Here is a 19,770-nt window from a genome sequence, read left to right on the forward strand (position 1 = left end):
GAGTATTGCTAACCTAGGGACCCCGGTCCGGGTCGGACCCCGAGGACTCCTCTATCGAGCTCTCCCGGGACTCGGACTCCTCGGAATCCATGTCCTCTCGCCGCATCACTCTCGTCCACCCAATCCGGTTCTAACTCGGGGTCTAAGTATAATCCCAGCTCGTCCTCGGCTCCTATTTCTTGATCGGATCCCGGCTCCTCAACCTCTCCATCCTGTTCGTGATCTACTTCCATGGCTACCGGCTCTTCTTCATTCTCGGTGGTCCAAGGGTTCCTGGATCGCATACAACACTTCGTGTTCCTCGCCTCCTCGACCATAGCAGCGAGTCCGTCCACTGCCTCGCCCCGGTCGCTCCAATCGAGCGTAGTTGGAGGATTGGAAATCTCACCACTTACCATCTGTGGGATCATGACATTATTCACGTCTACCGGGACATCAAAGGTCCTGAGCGGGGGTCCGATTGCTCCGTCGGCTCCTCGATAGCACCAAGCCACATATTCTTGGGTGTGGTAGTGCGCCTCTCCCACATTTACAAACAAAACAGCATAATATCTCACATAGGCTGCTCCATCACCACAGGGGTGCACGCTTGACGACCGCTGAATATTGTGCGGTATCCCAAAAAGAGGTGATGCCCTCGACATTCTACGGCTGGGGGTCTGAAATGTTTCGGTTTACACAACCGTGAGACGAATCTCAATGAGTTCAACCCCTAAACCTAGGCTAGGCTAGCATGCAATCTCCTGACCGGAAACAAACATTTAAAATCATAACACAACCATAATCATACAATTCTCTGACCCTGCAGGTTAGACAGTTCAATATGTAATAATCACGAGACATACGTGGCACACATTATCACACGTACGCCAATCACATGCTCATAGACCGAGTCTCACACACTCGCATGCTATTCAATGCATGTTTATGCATGCAAATGTTATTGACATGTCATGCACATTTCTTTGGCCCACTGGCCCACACTGGCACACTTGCCCAATTAATTATTATTACGACTCGAGTCATCAATTTTTCACGGCCCGGTGCGTCTAGCCCGCTTCAAAGTGCATGAGGCGCAAAGAACCGATCTCGGCCCAAGTGTCTCTAGCCTCGCTTCAAAGTGCATGAGGCGCAACACTGTTCTCCTTGCGAACCAGAGCCTGCTTCAAAGTGCATGAGGATGGTCGCCTTCCGGACGTACCGGGCATCGTCCTGCTTCAAAGTGCATGAGGACGGTATCGACCCGAAGGTCCGTAGGTGATCACACAACTCATTATTATTCGAACCCGGCCGTATAACGCTTCGGGGTATTTTAGGTGATCACATGCTCGTGACGACACGCATTCTCGCACAATTTCATCACATGCCTCACTCTTGGCATACGCAATGCGTGTCCATGTTATGCAATGCAATGCACCACGAGCACCAACATAATTCAGACACCCAATGTCACAACACGTGCTTAATTGGCCCAATTAATACCGTGTGGCCTAATGTGCGATTCACAAATCAGCAATTCATTGTAAACCAAACAATGGCCAATCGCACTCCACAAAATTAGCCACACCACATACGACATAACAGTACGAAATCAACCACAATTAAGCACAATTGACGTACAATCAGTCAACCCGGCATACCCGGCAATTTCACCAACGAACTCCTAAATTGGTCAATAAACCCCATTATCCTTCCCAATAATTCTCATTAATCCACTAAATTTTTCCGATAATAATTTCTACCAAATCAATTCTCAACCCAGTCTGAAATACACACCGATATTACCTAAGCCAGTCCAACATGCACCGATAATACCTAAACCAGTCCAGGAAAAACGCACTATCAGTCCTAATCCGGGTTTAGGAATTTTACTCACTTAATCCAAGATCACGACGACGAGGAACGGCGGCCGATCACTGGTGAACAGTGAAACCGGCGACGGAATTCCCGGGGCGCGACTGTTCACGCGTACTGTTCACCCGGCACTGTTTTCACGCGGTACTGTTCACGAGTACTGTTCACAGCGGTAAGGACTTGTACGGACGGGGGAAAACGGTGGCCGGCCAAGTGGCGGTGACGGCACGGCGGGCCGTACGGACGGCGGCGTACGGACGCTACAGTACCGACCGTACGGACTCCGTACGGACGGTGACGGTCGGCGTCGTACGGCGAGGCTGGACGGCTGGGTGGCGACGGAACAGCGATCCGAGCTCCGGCGAAGCTCCGGCGACCCTTTTTGCCGGACGGGAAAGAGAAAAAGAGGGAGAAAGAGAGAGAAAGGGAGAGAGAAAAGGGCTGGACAGGGGCGAGGCTGAAGCTGGGGGACTATGTGGCCGACGGCGGGGCACGGCGGTCGGCGGCGGCACTCCGGTGGCCGGCGGCAAACTCCGGCGAAGCCAAAACCAAGAGAGAAAATGGAGAAAAAGAGAGGAAAATGGAAGAGAAGCTGCTGGTGGGGGGCTGGTTCTGCCGTGAGGGAGGGCTGAGGAGAGAGAAAACAGTCCAACTTGGTCAAATAAAGCAGCCCAAAGTGCCACGTGTCGCCGATCCGTGAAAAATGACCAAAACGCCCATAATCTAACGGTTCTAAAGAGATAGGCTTAAATAATTGAGGGGCAATTGGGTCTTTGGTGCCAATAATGCAGCTGATAACCACAGTTACTTATCCCCAAAAATTTCCCAAAAATTCGGACCCGAAAACGGCCCAGGGGCAAAACCGTCATTTTTCCGGTCCCGGGGCGAAATTCCAATTTTCGCACATACGTGTTCCATATATGCGTGGCCAACATAATATGGCGTCGGATTCGCGAAATTCACTTTCTAAGCTCTCGAAAATCGACTGCGAAGTTTCGAGAATAAAATAATATTATTTTTCAATTTTTTGTCGAAATTCCAATTTTTGGCCATAACGACTCCTGGTATGCGTGGCCACCCAAAAATGGTGTCGGCCTCGAAAAATAACCTCATTTGGCCTCGAAAAGCAACGCTGGCGTCCCGAGGGGCAAAATCGTAATTTTTCACCCCCGGACCGAAATTCCAATTTTTACTCGTACTAACTCCAAACGTGTGTCGCCAGCGTAATACGACGTCAGATTCCCAAAAATAGTCTCTTAAGCCTTCGAAAATCGGCATCGAAATCCGGGCCCAATTCCGTGAACAAAACTCGCTAAACTTTCAATTTCAGGGTCTCTCACTAACGGGCGGCTGTTTAGGATCTACGCGTATCGACCTAGGGTTATTCGACTTACAACGGTCCCAATCATTGAGAAAATGAGAAATCATCACTAGTTCCAGAGGTCGCGATCTTTCGGTTCAGGTTCAGGGCTGGTTGGTCACGTGCACTTTCGGTCTTGCAGAATCACCTGCGATCCGATTGTACATCGTTGGCCATGGCCAAACCAAATCCATCACCTTTCCTAAGATCGGCCCACGTTGGCCCAAAATATTCCCTCATCATATCTCGAGATCGGTGTCCCGTTCACTATCGAGTCCCTGGTCCACGTACCGTTTCCTAGTTAGCCATACCACATTGGTTAGTATCCCAAGAGTGATCAGCTCCGGGCGAGACTTACCAAAATGAAATGCGAAATATTGTCAATTTTATTGATCCCGGAATTACATCGAAATTCGGGCTGTTACAGAAATGGTTATATAATAACCGTGAGAACGAGTCTCAATAAGCAACCCCCTATACCCCACGTAGGCCAATGCGTACCCAGACAAGTCGTACATGCAATCTACATCTACCCCATAACATATAAAATAAAATCGCATCCTTATACTTACCTCACCATCGAACCCATGCTAACACTGCACGTTAGTCATAACATGGTAATGCAGTAATAGTAACTAAATAGCACATCGCAATTGCTCAAACGCCAACCACACTTGCACGCAATTCATCTTACTAATTCGACCACACATTCAACCAGCCAATTCAATCACACTCTACCAGCCAATTCAGTCACACTCAACCGGACATTTCAATCACACTCAAATCGCATGCGTGGCCGAACATCTTTCTCACGACCCGCGCCACTGCGCCTCAGGTCCATTCTCACTGCCCGCGCCACTGCGCCTCAGGCCCACTTGGCACACCGGCCATTCATGCTTTCACACGGACCGCCGTCAACACGTCCCAAGTCCGTAGCCCTCCGATCAATCCGGGCTCAATTTCCAATGACCGACGTAAATACGTCCCGGTCCAACACACCTCTAACGGGCCACCGTCAACACGTCTCAAGCCCGCATCCATTTGGCACACCGGCCATTCATGCCTTCACACGGACCGCCGTCAACACGTCCCAAGTCCGTAGCCCTCCGATCAATCCGGGCTTATAATCGACAGCATGCACACGCCATTCAATTCAATCAATTTCACGCCAATTGCATTAAACCATCCATATTCACAACTCACCACGTCAATCCACAAACCCGACGTTCAAGTCAGCCACGTACGATCACCCAAATCATGCACATCATTTTATCCAATCCAATTAGCACAATTATATCATAATATAATTAAATTAAATCACGCTCTAACCGTTCTAAACCCAAGACAAGTCATAAAATACCCAAAGTACTAGGTAGGGTTTAGGAAGTCACTTACTTCAATTTGGCTCGGGAAAAACCCGCACGGGCTCAAAAACGGGCCGGATGAACAGTGCCGAATGAACAGTAACGGGCCCGGATGAACAGTACCCCCCGGAATGAACAGTGACGGCCCCGGGATGAACAAAGGTTTCGAATGAACAAGAACTGCCCCGGATGAACAAGACTCGAATGAACAAGAACGGGCCCCGGATGAACAAAGGACGCCCTCCCCTCTTCGGCCGAACCGCACGAGCAAGGGCGCGGGCTCGGCCACGGCTCTGGGCACTCTCGGGCTGGCCGGGCGGTGGTCGCCGGGCTAGGTGGTGGTAGACGGGCAGCGACGGCGGCCGGTACGGCGGTGCGCGGCCGCTGGTCGAGGCGGCGCTGGGAGAGCCCCAAAAGGGAGGAGGCGTCTGGGAGGAAGAAAAACAGAGGAAGAAAGGTGGTGGCGGCCAAGGGGGGAAGCGGCAGGTCGGCGGAGGTGGCTGAGGGGAGAGACTGGGTGGCGGAGGCCGAGCGGCGGCGGCCGGAACGACGGCACGTGGCGGCGGCGAAGCTGGGAGCCGAAACTGGGGAAGGCGTCGGGGAAGAGAGAAACAGGGGGAGAGGGGGTCGCGCGGCGGCCGGAGGTGGCACGGCGGCGTCTCGGGTGGCCGGGCGACGGAGGACAGCGCCGGCGGACGGGCCGGGCAACGCCGGACCACGGCGGACGCGCAGCGGCAAGCCGCCGCTCGCGGCGGTGGGGCAACAGTGGGATGTGGCCGGGCGACAAGCGGACAAGGCCGACGAGCGGCGGTCGCGGGCGACGAGCGGCGGCATAGCTCGGTCGGGCGACGGCGGCAACGGCAGCGATGGCGACGGGGCTGGAGGCGAGCTCGGTCGGCGTCGGCTGGTGCGAGCAGAAGCAGAAACGATCGAGCGGCGAAGGAGGAGGAAGAAGAAGAAGAAAGAAGGAAGAAGAAAAAGAAAAAGGAAGAGAGAGAAGGAGAAGGGATGGGTCTGACACAGGGGAGAAGGGATAGACGTGCGCAGGGGGAGGTGACCGGGGAGAGAGAGAGAGAGAGAAAACAATAAAAAAATTTAACTTCAATCAAATATTAAATGCGATCTGATGACCCAAATTCAAAACCGAAAGCGATCTACCGGTCCAAAATAAGCCTCGCATATAAAAAGGGACAAAGGTCGAATTAATTAAATCAAACTATATCGAGGGAGGTCTACTAGTCTAAATTCGCACCCGGTCAAAAACTCCCCTTTTTCCATTATTCCTGACAATCTCAACGCTGGCTACGATAATATTGACACCGTCCAATTTATTTCGTCCTGAAACTCCCGAAAATCGACTCTCAAGTTCGGGGTCTAAATAACGGCCAAATTCGATCGAGCGCGATTCTAGCGAAATCTCAATTTTAAAACAATAACCGAGAGTGATCAGTTCCCGGGCGAGATTTTACTATAAGCACACTGGCGAATTACACGTTTTATAAATCCCAACTATGGGCCAAAATTCGGAATGTCACATTAACCGGGCCTGCGGTTCGGAACCGGAACAGGCCCGTGACCTACGGGCCCGGTTCCGGTTCCAACAATTTTGGAACCGGCCCGAAAATGCCGGTTCCGGGAACGGTTCCAAAAAAAAAAACTAAAGATAAGTGGAGAAACTCTTTTTTTCCCCAAATTTGATTACAATGTACATTTTGATTACATTTTATATTGAATAATTCATTATTTCAAAATTTTAAAATTTATTATTTTTTTATTTCATAATTTATTTTTTAAATTTTTACCGACCGGTTCATACATGGCCACGAACCGGAACCGGCCGGTTCCGAACCGTGGCCATGTCTACCTATGTGACATTTCAGTCAAAATAATATTGTTTTTATTTTACTTAAGACAAGTGGGCACTATGTCAATACTATTTACTTTCTAAAGTCCATCTAGGTAGATTTTTAACGGTTCTCATTGATAAACGGAAAGTAAATGTGTCACACAGGTATAAATTTGAGATTTTTGATGTCATAGAAATTTTTTTAGGGTAAATGTATCACGGTGAATATAATTTAGGGTTTTTTGGTAGCTTTCACCCATTTATATATCTATATATATATGTGTGTGTGTGTCCATATAACATATTGTATTACTAAGAACCATCGCAACAAAGTTGTACATGATAATCCTGATATTTTCAATATAAAAAGAGGGAGGCTTCCGTTTCGAATTTGTTTGCTTGCGTACGAAATAATGGACTTTTTATGTTCGTACCCTTTTTGACCATAAAAAATGGGTCAATAATGTACCAAGTTTGAATTAATGCCCCTCTTGCGATATCCTCAAGATTTAACAAGTTCGTCTCCCGCTTTGATATGTTCGACATCGAATCTCGCGTTGTCTTTCAACATAGGTATAGGCATTTTTTCAAAAAATCACTTATTATGATAATGCTCTCGTCGAATCGTATCGTTATACATTCTGATCGAAAAAGGGAAAAAAAAGAAAGAATAAATGCTCGAAAGTGACGTTTGAATTCATGTCCTAAAGTGAAAAAATAAATGATATAATGATCACGAATCACAGAGAATATTTTGTCCATATTCATCCAGCTGCAAATTTTGGACAAAATTGCCTTTACTTTTTTTTTTTTTTGGTCAGAACTAAAGGCTTCTCATTGATAACCAGAGACAGAGGAACCAGTAACGGGATCTCAAAACAAAGTAGTTCAGTGAGGGCCCGCGGAGGACTAGTCAACCAGTATTGAGAGAGCTTTTTTTTCCTGTAGGCCTTCGCTATTCAGTCCGTCACTCTATTTTTATTTCTATTACAATATTGGAGCTTAACATTAGAGAAAGAAAGAAGCAGCCCGCGAGCTTCGCAGATTAGGGCCCTCTGTTCCCACGGCAGTTTCTGTGAAGCTTCCACGTTGTTCACTAAGGCAAAGCAGTCTGACTGCGAAAATTCTGGCCGATCGGTGAGTTGGGACGTTATTTTAAATCAAATCACCCTTTATTTGGGACCGGTCTGATCATGACTTGACTTCGAGCCTTAACGACGCACCTGCTCACGTAATCTTGGCAGTGTCTTCGAGACGAAATTGAATTAACCCAGTCGATGAATGCAGACTCTCTATCTCAAAAGTGGGAGTGGAGGGACCTTCTTCGTTGATGCTTTCATGGTGCAGTGCTCCTATAAAAGGGGGTCCAAACGACATGCTGATTGTCTCAATTTGCGATCATAACTTCTTTAGTCGAGGGAAAAAGTGGAAGCTCAAAGCTCAGGAACACCATTTTCACGACACGACCGACAGAGAGAGAGAGAGAGAGATTCAGCAATACCCACAACATGTCTGCCCAGGAAATGCCCACCCCTCCTCTCCTCACTCCCTACAAAATGGGAAGATTCGATCTTTCCCACAGGTTCCCATCTTCTTGTTCTTGAAAATTTCTCTTTCATGTTCGATCTTGCTTCGTGCTTGCTCTTCATGCCATCTACTGTTTTACTCGGTTCGAGTTCCCTTGATTGATCTTTCCCATTAAGTGGGAAAGCTTTGTTGTTGTTATGGCGTGTCAACATTTGATCTTTACATTGGACGTTGTTGTGGGAAGTTGACGGGGTGTTTCTAATTGTGATTTTTCTAGCTGTCAAGGTTCTATTTCTTGACAGCTAGAACAAGTTCAACATGAAATGTATTCTCTGTCACAGAGACTTGGAAATTCAAGGTAACTTGAGCATGCATTTCAGCGATCAAATGAGCATACAGCTCCTAAATGTTTGAATGAATGTTGTTGATGCTGCAAATAAATCATTTTTGTAATTTTTACTCTTAGACTGGGTGTGAGAATGATGGATCAATTTATCTGTCGTTTTACTTGCTTATGATTCCGCTGCTTCATTCTTTCCTAGCGCATAGGCTGCATTTACTGTAGTAACGGGTGATATTGAACCCATATGCTTCTCTGATCAAGCCTTACTCTAGTATGTCAATCGGGTTTTATTTTCATACATAGTACATGGAAAGATTGGTTGCCGCATGCCTTGCCAAACCCTTTTTGAGTTTATCTTACTCTCTTATAGTTGTCCTTGTAATTTTGGTTTTCATAGAGCGCCTCTCCCCTTTACTTGCTGTACACTATCTGAAGCCATTTTGTTAAACTATAGAGAGCGACTTGCTTTTTTCATCTTAGTGCTTAAATCTCTCAGTCCTGTATTCTTTTGCTTTTCCGGTGATGGGGTTTGAACCCCGACTCTTAGGCAGCATGCCTGAATGTGCTAAACATTAGGACCCTAGAATATGTTGGACCATCCCTTAAACTGAAAAGTCATTGCTTTGGACTGTTAAATGGTTTGACATGCTGAAACAGAGCTAGTCGTCAAATTGCTAGGCTTTCGGCAATAAGTGGGAGTTGTTATACCCCAACTATAATGACTGAGTGCAGGTGCTTCAGTGGTGTTGCTTTATTGGTAGCGTAAACGGTTAGCAAAACATTGTTGATTTGTTAGAATAGCCAAAGGATCTAATGTTTTTTTTATTTGAAGATATTCCAAAGTTCAAGCAGAAACAGATCATCTAATAAACTGCCTTTGCGGTACTTGTATTTTCAGAGTTGTTCTAGCACCCTTGACCAGACAAAGATCTTACAAGAATGTTCCTCAGCCACACGCCATATTGTACTATTCCCAGAGAACCTCTAAAGGTGGCCTTATCATTGCCGAAGCCACAGGAGTCTCTGACACTGCACAAGGGTAATCAATCTCACTTGTACAGCCAATAGACTTTGCCAAGCATGTGAGGTTCAGCTTTCTTCCCCAAGCTCGAGTTTAACTTCCTGCACCTGTTTCTTTAGGTATCCAGATACACCTGGCATATGGACAAAAGAGCAAGTCGAGGCTTGGAAACCCATTGTAGATGCTGTTCATGCCAAAGGTGGTATCTTCTTTTGTCAGATCTGGCATGTGGGGAGGGTCTCAAGTGCAGGTCTGTTTGTGTTCCATTTCCTATATAAATATTGTTTTTAAATAATTGGCGCCAAAGAAATGCTCAATTTGATTTTCAACTTGATGCAAATTGGCTGTGATTTTCAACTGAAATAGTTTGAACCCCTGCTTAGAACTTTTAGACATGCAAGATAAGTGATGACGTCTATACACAATGAGGAGAAAAAAGTTTGCATAGTCCTGCTGACAATACTTTTGTGCAAACGATATGTTGTCTGCTTGAGCTTTGTTGCTGGTTTTATGTGCATCTTCGTGAAAATGAATGGGGGCTATGAGTTTTTATGACATGTCAAGTCTTATCAGTTTTAGAAGTGATGTAGGTCGAATTCTTCTGGATGGATAGATGATTTTCCTTGAAAGAAAATGACTAGATGAGATGAAGCCAGTATATAATACTGGAAGAGGAATTTTTTTCTAAGTGGCAATTAGCATGATCTCTCTATTTATTGCATCTGTATTTTCTCTGTAGGTTTTCAGCCAAATGGGCAAGCTCCAATTTCATCCTCTGACAAGTCATTGACTCCTCAACTTCCAAGTAATGGCTTTGATGTTGGTCAGTTCACGCCTCCAAGGCGACTAAGGACTGATGAAATTCCAAACATTGTCAATGACTTTAGACTTGCTGCAAGGAATGCAATGGAAGCTGGTATATCCTTTTCCGTTTTTTGTGTTTTTTTTTTTAAGTTAATAATGGGAGCTTTACTACGATGAGTTTGGTTATTACGGTGTGGTTTTTGTCATCTGAACCTATGTAAGAGCACGACCAGGAAAAAGAAAGGGCTGTATAAGAGACCGAAGAAAGTTTTAATCACATGACAATGATCTCCATATATCTAAAGCCTCAGCAGATCTGAATATAATGGCACAAGAGAAGTTCAAAAGTATGACAATAAATCACTTAATGTTTCTCTAGGTGGCGAAAAAATGAAGTAGCTGGTAACGACAAAAAGGAAACTATGTAGAAATACTAGCGGAAAATTTTTCACATCAGTTTTACACATTGTATTGTTGAATTTGGCTTTAGAATCTACATTTTGGTGCCTAACAATTTAAGAAGTGTGTGATTGCTGTCCCCTACGTCTGATCATATAAGCTTCCATTAAATACCAACTCTTGCTCTATGATACTAACTCAGTGATGCCTATTTTGCGTGCACGACATAGGTTTTGACGGTGTTGAAATACACGGTGCTCATGGCTACTTAATAGAACAATTCATGAAAGACCAGGTAAACGACAGAACGGACCAGTATGGAGGTTCTCTGGAGAATCGGTGTCGTTTCGCTCTCGAGATCGTTGAGGCCATTGTTAATGAAATAGGCGCAGACATGAGTCGGGATCAGGCTTTCCCCTTTTGCAACCTACTCGGAAGCAGGAGACTCGAACCCCAAAGCACTAGGAAACTACATGGTCGAACAATTAAATAAGTATGGGATCCTTTACTGCCACATGGTTGAGCCGAGAATGAAGACCGTGGGCGAAATAAGCCAATGTCCGCACAGTCTCGTCCCGATGAGGAACTTGTTCAAGGGAACTTTCATTGCAGCCGGAGGTTATACCCGGGAAGATGGAAACGGTACTGTGGCCGAGAACCGTGCTGATCTCGTTGCTTACGGCCGTTTGTTCTTGGCCAATCCGGATTTGCCTAAGAGGTTTGAGTTGGACGCACCTCTGAATAAGTATAATAGAGAGACGTTCTACGTATCGGACCCGGTGATTGGGTACTCCGATTATCCATTCTTGGAGGACACGGCTTAAGTCACTGCCGGACACGGCTTAAGTCACTGCCGGACATGACTTGGAATAAAATAGCTCATCGTTGATTCTTGCCTACTTTTATGTATGCTGGTGAGAATTTTCTTGCCCTTGTAGCTCTGTTGCATTGATACGTAAGAAAATTGTATGTCTTGATACAATGACGGGCCACGGAATAGTTTGGCATCTGTTCGTTTTGATGGATTGCATGAGAATGTGATCGTCGTCCTAAGTTCCGTTACTGCACGGTTGAGCACCACCGAGCTAAGAGATAGGTAGTTTAAAAGTTCCCAATTTGGAAAAATCCGCTCCGATAAGCACGGGATCGAGTTGCGATCATACAATCGGAAAGGTTTCCCAATATTGTACCATTTGTTCAAAGACGACCGCAATAAACATATAGCGGCGTCGTACATGGGTCGTCAGATGATGGAGGAGTGTTAAGTCTTAAAAGAAAACTCAAAACATGAAATGAAGACAAATACACAAAGGAATGGGGTGTGCCTGGTGAGATGATGAAGCTCATCCGCGATGAACAGAAACAAGAATTGAAGTTGAATCAATGACAACAGCATTGAGACCTTGGAGTTGCTGGATCATTCTCTTCCCAATCGACCCACTAATTTCATATGGGCTTCCTAGCCAATTGCCATATATTACATCTGCAAACCCATTAGCAAGTAAGTGCAAACAATTTGCTAAATTGACCAATTGAAAGATCAAAGGAAAATTGCCGAATTGCACACACAAATTTTCATTGGCATTTATTCAAACGAAATTGTATTTTCAAAAGTGTACTTCACATTCAGAATGTTTCCAAGCTAGACTCGAGAAATATCTTCTTCTTTTTTTTGAATTTACATTCGAGTGTCGGAAGACATTGTCGATAGTGCAACCGCGATAAAGATGCTGTGTCATCTTCTAAGATTTTAACTTGATAATAATCAAACCAAGTTCGAGTAATTCATGAACAAGTGACCGGTGGATCTACACATTAAGTTATCTCAATCGTTGACTAGCCCTAAGGAGATCAATTTATGCATCGACGAGGAGCATTGTCTAATCTTGTATTAGATAGGGATAATGACACAAATGATCCGTGAATTTTAGCATAATGTGCAATATGGTCCCTAAATTTTTTATTTGTTCAATATGATCCCTGAACTTTATTCTAATGTGCAATGTTGTCCATGAACTCTTAACTCGTTCAATGTAGTCTCAGACTTCTGGTATCTGGTCAATGTAGTCCCCAGACTATATGAAAATATTCAATATTGTCTTTCAATTATTTCAAGTTCAAAGACAACAATGAACATTTTTATAAAGTGCATCGACGAGGAGCGTTGTCTAATCTTATATTAGATTTGTTTCACCGGAGTTGCTCCGGTGACGAAATACCTTTCACCGAAAATAGTTCTTAGGCTTTGAATTGAAGGAGATCGGGTCCTGTGGTGATTCGGGATAGGAAATATCCAGGAAAATACAATACTCGACAGCTTTATTCCAAACAGAATTGTAGAAGCACAAGCCTTGCTGGAATTTAATTGACGACCAAACTTGGAAAGTACAATCGGTACAAACGAACCAAACGGTGACAAATCCTGTTGGAATTTAATTGACAACAAAGCTTGACAACGTGACAACGCTAGAATTTAAACGATAACGCAGCACCCGGGCGGCCAGGATAGAGATACACGCCAGAATTTAATCAACGATGCGAATATGAATGCTACAGGTAAAGAAAGTAAAGTATAGTGCAAGAAAGTAAAGATAATGATAAGTTTGTTTAATTTGTGTGGGAAGCTTTTCAGTATACGACTGGTGGTATTTATAATTATATAATGATAGCTGCTTTAAGGTGGTTTCAAGCGGTTTCTTCTGCGCCTCTCGGCTTCAAAATCTAGCGCCTAATGCCACTTTTTCGAATGGTTGTTTCTTTGCACTAGCTATATCACGATCCCACCACCGTCCCACATGCTTGTTCTTGAATGATGGTTGATAACTGCTCATTGATAACTCAGCCTCAAGATCTTGCCGCCCCATGACATGTCTCGTGATCTTATTTTAAAATGATGATTGTTCCCTGTAGGCCGTCTCATATGTTTATCCTTGAATGATGGCTGATAATTGCTCAACAATAACTGCCACACGATCTTGCCACTCCATGACATGTCTCACTATCTCATTTTCAAATGATAACTGTTCCCTCCAGGCATACATGCCCATTCCTCTTCAGATCCATCCGCTTTGTTTTATGCTTCTATGCCCCTTCTAGCGAATCCCAGACGCTCATTCTAATGTTTTCCAATTGTTTCATCTTGCACTAGCAACTATACCCTTATGTTTGTTGTGCTTTCGAATGATTTTACTGGCATTTTGCTATTTGCCTATCTATATCAACAGCTACTATCTACTCGTCGTCGTATATCAACAACCGAATATGTACCACGGATGTACATTGGTATCGACCGCTAATCACTATAGTCGTCGACAAGACGTTATGTGCAACGATATTCACACGACTCTTCATGCTCATGTGTCAAGCATGTGTTTACTCATGTCGACAACCCGATATTTTTGGTGTAAACAAGATAATATTCAAATATGTCAGCTTAGTAAATTAAAAAAAAAATAAAGGGAAGAAAAAGGAAAAAAAAAACATGATCGGGTGTGAACCCTCCTCTTTAAGGAATCACATGAATAAAGCGAATAGCCCCACAAGGGAATCTCTTGGATTTGATTGGCTGTTCTAATGATGGGTCTAATATTGGTTAATTACTTTACTTTGAGCATCTGGTGTGTTAAATGATCCGGGGACAGCATACCCTTTTTTCTTTGTGTGCCTCTTGGATAACCATAATCTAATTTATCTGTCAGGTGATTGGACGTTTCTTATGTTAAATGTAAAGGCAAATGCGGAGGCTAATCACATTCCACTCATATATATTATAATAATTGATCAATCTTGTTATTATTTTTCTTCTTTTCAATAAGAATAATATCAAAGTATGAATGCTGGAATCGTAATGAGAGCATCGTTCTCGCTAATGTGAGACAGGACATCTTTCGATGACGGATTAGATTTTTTCAAAGCATCCTATAGCTTGGTAAGACATGACGAATCATAAGCTACGTTTATTTTGCGGAAAAAAGAATGATTTAGAAAATATTTTTCTAAAAAAGATAGCTTGTATCACTTATAAAAATAAATAAACAAAAAATATTTTCATCATCCATGAAAATGAATATACATAAATTGTTATCGATAACAAAAACATTTTCTATTGATCAATTATTTCAAGCGATATAAACGATTATTTTTAGGAAAAATATTTTTCAAATTATTTATTTTTCGCGAAAGAAACAGATCCTCAGTTATTAAATCTAGTGTATAAACAGTTTTTTTTTATAAGTTCAAATCGATCGAGGGCTGTGACATCCTATCTTAATCTTAAAATCAGTGGGGCAATTGGTTATGCCGTAGAATCGGAGTATTGCTCCTATTAATGAGTTGAATGTAATATTGATAGTTTGAGTTGTTATAGATTTATAATCATAATTCCAATTCTAAACTATTTCAAATCATCCAGTTAAGAGTTATTATTCGGGTCATTCTGTGCAATTCAAGTGAAGTTTGACCATTACATTTCAAAGGATAACCCTTTTGGGACAAACTTTAAAGCAGGGAAAATAACCCAAAAAGGTCATTTACCCATACTGTATTTGTACCAACTCAGTCCCAAACATTTCAATTTAGCAAATATATCTTTCTAGTTCAATTTAGTCATAAATCTTTGTCAACCAATTGAGTCGTTACGGCCAATTTTGGTCAGAAATAGCTGATGTGGACGCTGGTCATTCTACGTGACACGACCGGTGCTGAAATGGACATTTTTTTGTAATTTTTTAACCTTTATTTAATTTTATATTCTTCTTTTTTTTTCATTGTGGTTGGTGACGGCCCTCGCCTGTCGTGAAGGCCTTGCCCGGGCGAGGGCATGAAGGCCCTAGCCAGATCTGGGTAGTGCCGTGAAGGCCCTGGGCAAGGCCATCGTGGCCTCATCGGCTGCGGGTGTAGGTGTGAAGGCCCTCGCTAGTTTGGGAGAGGGCCTTCACAGCCCTGTCAGCAGCGGGCAAGGCGGCTCTCATCGAGATCTAGTAAAGGCCAGCAAGCCTCGCTGGCCAAAATGAAAGGAAAATAAAGAAAGAAAAAATAACAAAAAAGATAATTTTTAAAAATAATTACAAAAATTGTCCAACGTCACGTTAGCGTTTTTCGATTAAAATTAGCTAGAATGATTCAATTGGCAAATTGTTTAAAGGTTTAAGACTAGATTGACCAAATTGAAATGTTTATGATTGAATTGATATAAGAGCAAGAGGTTTATAACTTTTTTGGTAATTAACCCCTTTGAAGCATTGTAGAGAAAAAAGAATCCTTTTTAACTTATCAAATATCACTAACTCTCTCATACGGTTCTTACCCAACAACTCTTATATTGAGCATTTTCCAACATGTTTATTAACTTTCCATTTCAGGAAAAAATGATTAATACCATGAAAAACCTCAAATTGATATATCCGTGATAAATTTACCAAAAACTAATTTTTTGACCACAAAAAATCTCAAATTGGTACACCTATGATAAATTTATCCAAAACTAATTTTTTGACCACCAAAACCCATAAACTGGTACATTTGTGACAAATTTACCCTCCGTTAGTTTCTGTTAAATTTTACTGTCATATTACTTTGTTAAATTTACACGCGGCAGTTAACAAATGTACCGATTTTGGGTTTTACCTTCCGTTTGTCATATAGGTACCAGTTTGTGATTTTTTATGTTATTAATCCAATTTAACGGAAACTAACGGAGGGTAAATTTGTCACAAATATACCAATTTGAGGTTTTTTGTTGTCAAAAAATTAGTTTGAAGTAAATTTGTTACAGGTGTACTAATTTGAGGTTTTTCGTGATATTAACCCTAAAAAAAAGAAAGGTTGTATTGATTTGCCATCGAAACTTAATGACTTCTCTTATGTTATTAGTGAAATTTCCTATAGAAAAGGTAAGTTTTGATGTCTCAAAAGCTCAAGTTTTGGACAGACTAGGCTAGCTTAGAGAGTAAGTAAAATTAAGTAGCTAGGGTTGTTCCGACAGCATAATTTTAGTTGCCAAAAGCATGCTTTGTCGAAATGTATGTTTTTTAAGGATGCTTGGATTGATTCATCCCCTCATCTCATTTTATTTACTGTTTGCTTTAACAGATACAGAGAACAGAAGATCATTTGGTTAAATTCCAATGGGAAAAAAATGTTCGTTGTAGCTAGTCATTTACAATGACGCATCTTTATCGGGAAGATAAACCAATCATATTGAGTCCTATTGTATAGTTGCCAATTCTGTCATAAACTTTTCAATTTTATCGATTTAGTCCTAAACTTTTGCGCAAAATTTTAATATAGTCCTTTTGACCAATTTTTGTCGAAAATTGCTAACATGACAATTCAATTATTGCCGGCCGTCCTACATGTCGCACTGTCATATTGGTGATTTCCTATGTAAATTGGCCGGAATAACTGAATTAAAATTTCGCACAAAAGTTTAGAACTGAATTGACATTTGTACAATAGGTTGAGGACCGATTGGATAATTTCACCTGTACATCACATATCAAGATCCTCCACTTGATTTTCCCAATAGTTCCTTCTGTTTCTCTTTTGCCCTTCGCTTTCCCAAAGGGTTGATAGAGCTATTTGGTTGATTCAATTATTTTTTTAATGTATTGCACCCTTGTGTTCACGTGATGAAGGCTATTCACTATATTACAGCGACACACAGATTGAAAAAAAAAAATAGTTAGGAAAAGACTAAGACTCCATTTATTTTATGGACAATGAAAATATTTTTTATTTATTTATTTTTGTAAGCGATATAAGCGATCACTTATAGAAAAATGATTTCCAAATCAATTATTTTCTGTGAAACAAACGGAATTTAAATGTGCATTTTGTTTCATGTGTTCTGATGTATATGTGTAAAGGGAGAGACGCAACTCTTTATAGTGTAATTTTTGATCGACCAACATATATTATTAAACTCAATTGGATCCACATAGATCAAAATCTCTTGAGTAAAAAGTTAGGCCGACGTTAGGCTTTGTTTGTCTCGCGAAAAATGAATGAATTGGAAAATATTTTTCTAAAAATGATCACTTAATCAATAAAAATTGTTTTCATTATCGATAATAATTTATATTTAAATATTTTCGTGAACGATGAAAAACATTTTCATAATTTATTGTTGTGGGTTATATATGAAATTATTTTTAAATTTTTATTTTTAAAAATTATTTATTGTTTGCTAAACATAGAGGCTCGATTCAATCCTGTCCGGCGAGCATCTCTAATTTATCCAAACTGATGGATCTGGCCTTTAAACGGTTTTTTTTCGAAAGAAAAATGTCATTCATTTCTCCCGATTAACTGACTATGCCCGCTATCTGGGAGAGTTTCTGATCAACTGCGAAAGTAGCATGCATTAGCGACGATAGCGGGGTGGGTTTTGCGGGGAAGGTGGCGACGGCGAGGTCGGCCTCGCCTTGGTCGGGCGAGGCTCAACCTCACTTAGATCTGGCAAGGCCGACCTCGCTGGCCCTGGCCAGTGGTGGGCCAGGAAGAAGATGAAGAACAAATAAAAAAGAAAGAAGAAAACCAAGAAGAGTTAATTCCGGAAAAATTGTTCCAGAATCAAGAATCTACCTTTTTTTGCTTCTTGATTCTATTCCAAAATTGATTCTGAGACCAATGTTTTGCAAAATTGTGCCCGGGCATAAAAATTTTAACAAACGGATTTTTGTTCCCAAACTGATTCTCAGAACAAAAGAACAGAAATTTTCACTATTTGGCACGTTGCCAAACGGGCCCTTAGCTGCCTCAACGCTTATTGTATCCATCAATCGAGGATACATAAGAAAGGGTTAATACCACGAAAAATTTCAAACTGGTACACCTGTGATAAATTTATTTCAAATTATTTTTTTGACTACCAAAAATCTCAAATTGGTACATTTGTGATAATTTTACCCAAAATTAATTTTTTGACCACAAAAAACCGCAAACTGATACATTTGTAACAAATTTACCCTCCGTTAGTTTTCATTTAATTGGATTAATGCAAAAAAAAAATCACAAACTGATACACATGTGATAAATGGAGGGTAAAATCCAAAACTGGTATATTCATTAATTACCGCTTGTCTTTAACAAAGTAATTTAACAGTAAAATTTAACGGAAACTAACACAAGGTAAAATTGTCATAAATGTACCAATTTGAGGTTTTTGATGGTCAAAAAATTAGTTTATGGTAAAATTGTCACAGGTGTACCACTTTAGGGTTTTTTGTTGTATTAACCCTATAAAAAAAAAGGAGACAAATTCTTTGAAGTTACCGACAAAAGATACGTGATAATTTTCTTATATGTGTATGTATTTGACGAGAATTATCGAAAAAAGTGTTAAACTTATTGTACGGATGCCAATTCAGTCCTTAACTTTTCAATTTAGAAACACTTAAGTTCGATCCTATATATAGGACAAGTCATGAATGTACATTGCACCCTGATTTAGTGTTCATTTCTTTCTATAATTGTCTGAATAAATAAGAGCTACTCGAGAAATTACTTGATTAGAAGCAGTAATGATTAAGGGCGTTAATTTCAGCAATAACAAAGTCCAACGCCAGTGTATTAAAAGTCTAAAAGTATGTAATTCGCAGTTTCTGATATTTTCCTGAACGACACCGAAAAAGAAGAAAAGAAAAACAGAAGTAAGAAATCCAAGTGCAGCTCGAAGTTGATGACTTTCTTCTTCTACATAAACAAGCTGAGGCTGAAAAGACATGTTCGAATTATGTTGAATACGGGAAGCGCTATTGGCCGGCCGCCCAGGTTCGGAGGTTTGTCTCCCTCACGTTGTTCCTTTTAGTCCGAATATGGACATGCGTGCCATCCAGATCCTCAATTGTCTGCTCGCCTGTCCATTTTTAGATGCCATTATCATCATCATCATCATCATCATATTGCTTTATATAGAGAAAAAGCCACAAAAAAATTACAAATTATACCTACCGTGATATATTTATCCTAAATTTTTTTGGATTAATACTACGAAAAATACCTAACTAGTATATCTGTGATAAATTTATCCCGAACCAACTTTTTGACCACAAAAAATTCAAAACTAGTACACTTGTGACAAATTTACCCATTATTAGTTTCGATTAAATTTTATTATCAAATTGCTTAGTTGGATGACATGCATACTAGTTTTGTGGTTTTACCATAGGTGTATGGGCTTTTGGTTTTTCGTGGTATTAATCCAATTTAACGAAAACTAACGGAGGGTAAATTTGTTACAGGTGTATCAGT

At 41.6% G+C, this 19,770-nt stretch overlaps 1 pseudogene; it reads left to right on the top strand.

The window, feature by feature from the left end:
• Window positions 1–7,794: 7,794 nt before the first annotated feature.
• LOC130136260 (12-oxophytodienoate reductase 2-like) lies at window positions 7,795–11,356 on the top strand (annotated as a pseudogene).
• The last annotated feature ends 8,414 nt before the right edge of the window (window positions 11,357–19,770 follow it).

This window comes from Syzygium oleosum, unplaced genomic scaffold (genome assembly GCF_021117445.2).
Source record: "Syzygium oleosum isolate NSW1041296 unplaced genomic scaffold, Sole_v2.1 Sole_v2.02, whole genome shotgun sequence".
Classification (NCBI taxonomy): Eukaryota; Viridiplantae; Streptophyta; class Magnoliopsida; order Myrtales; family Myrtaceae; genus Syzygium; species Syzygium oleosum.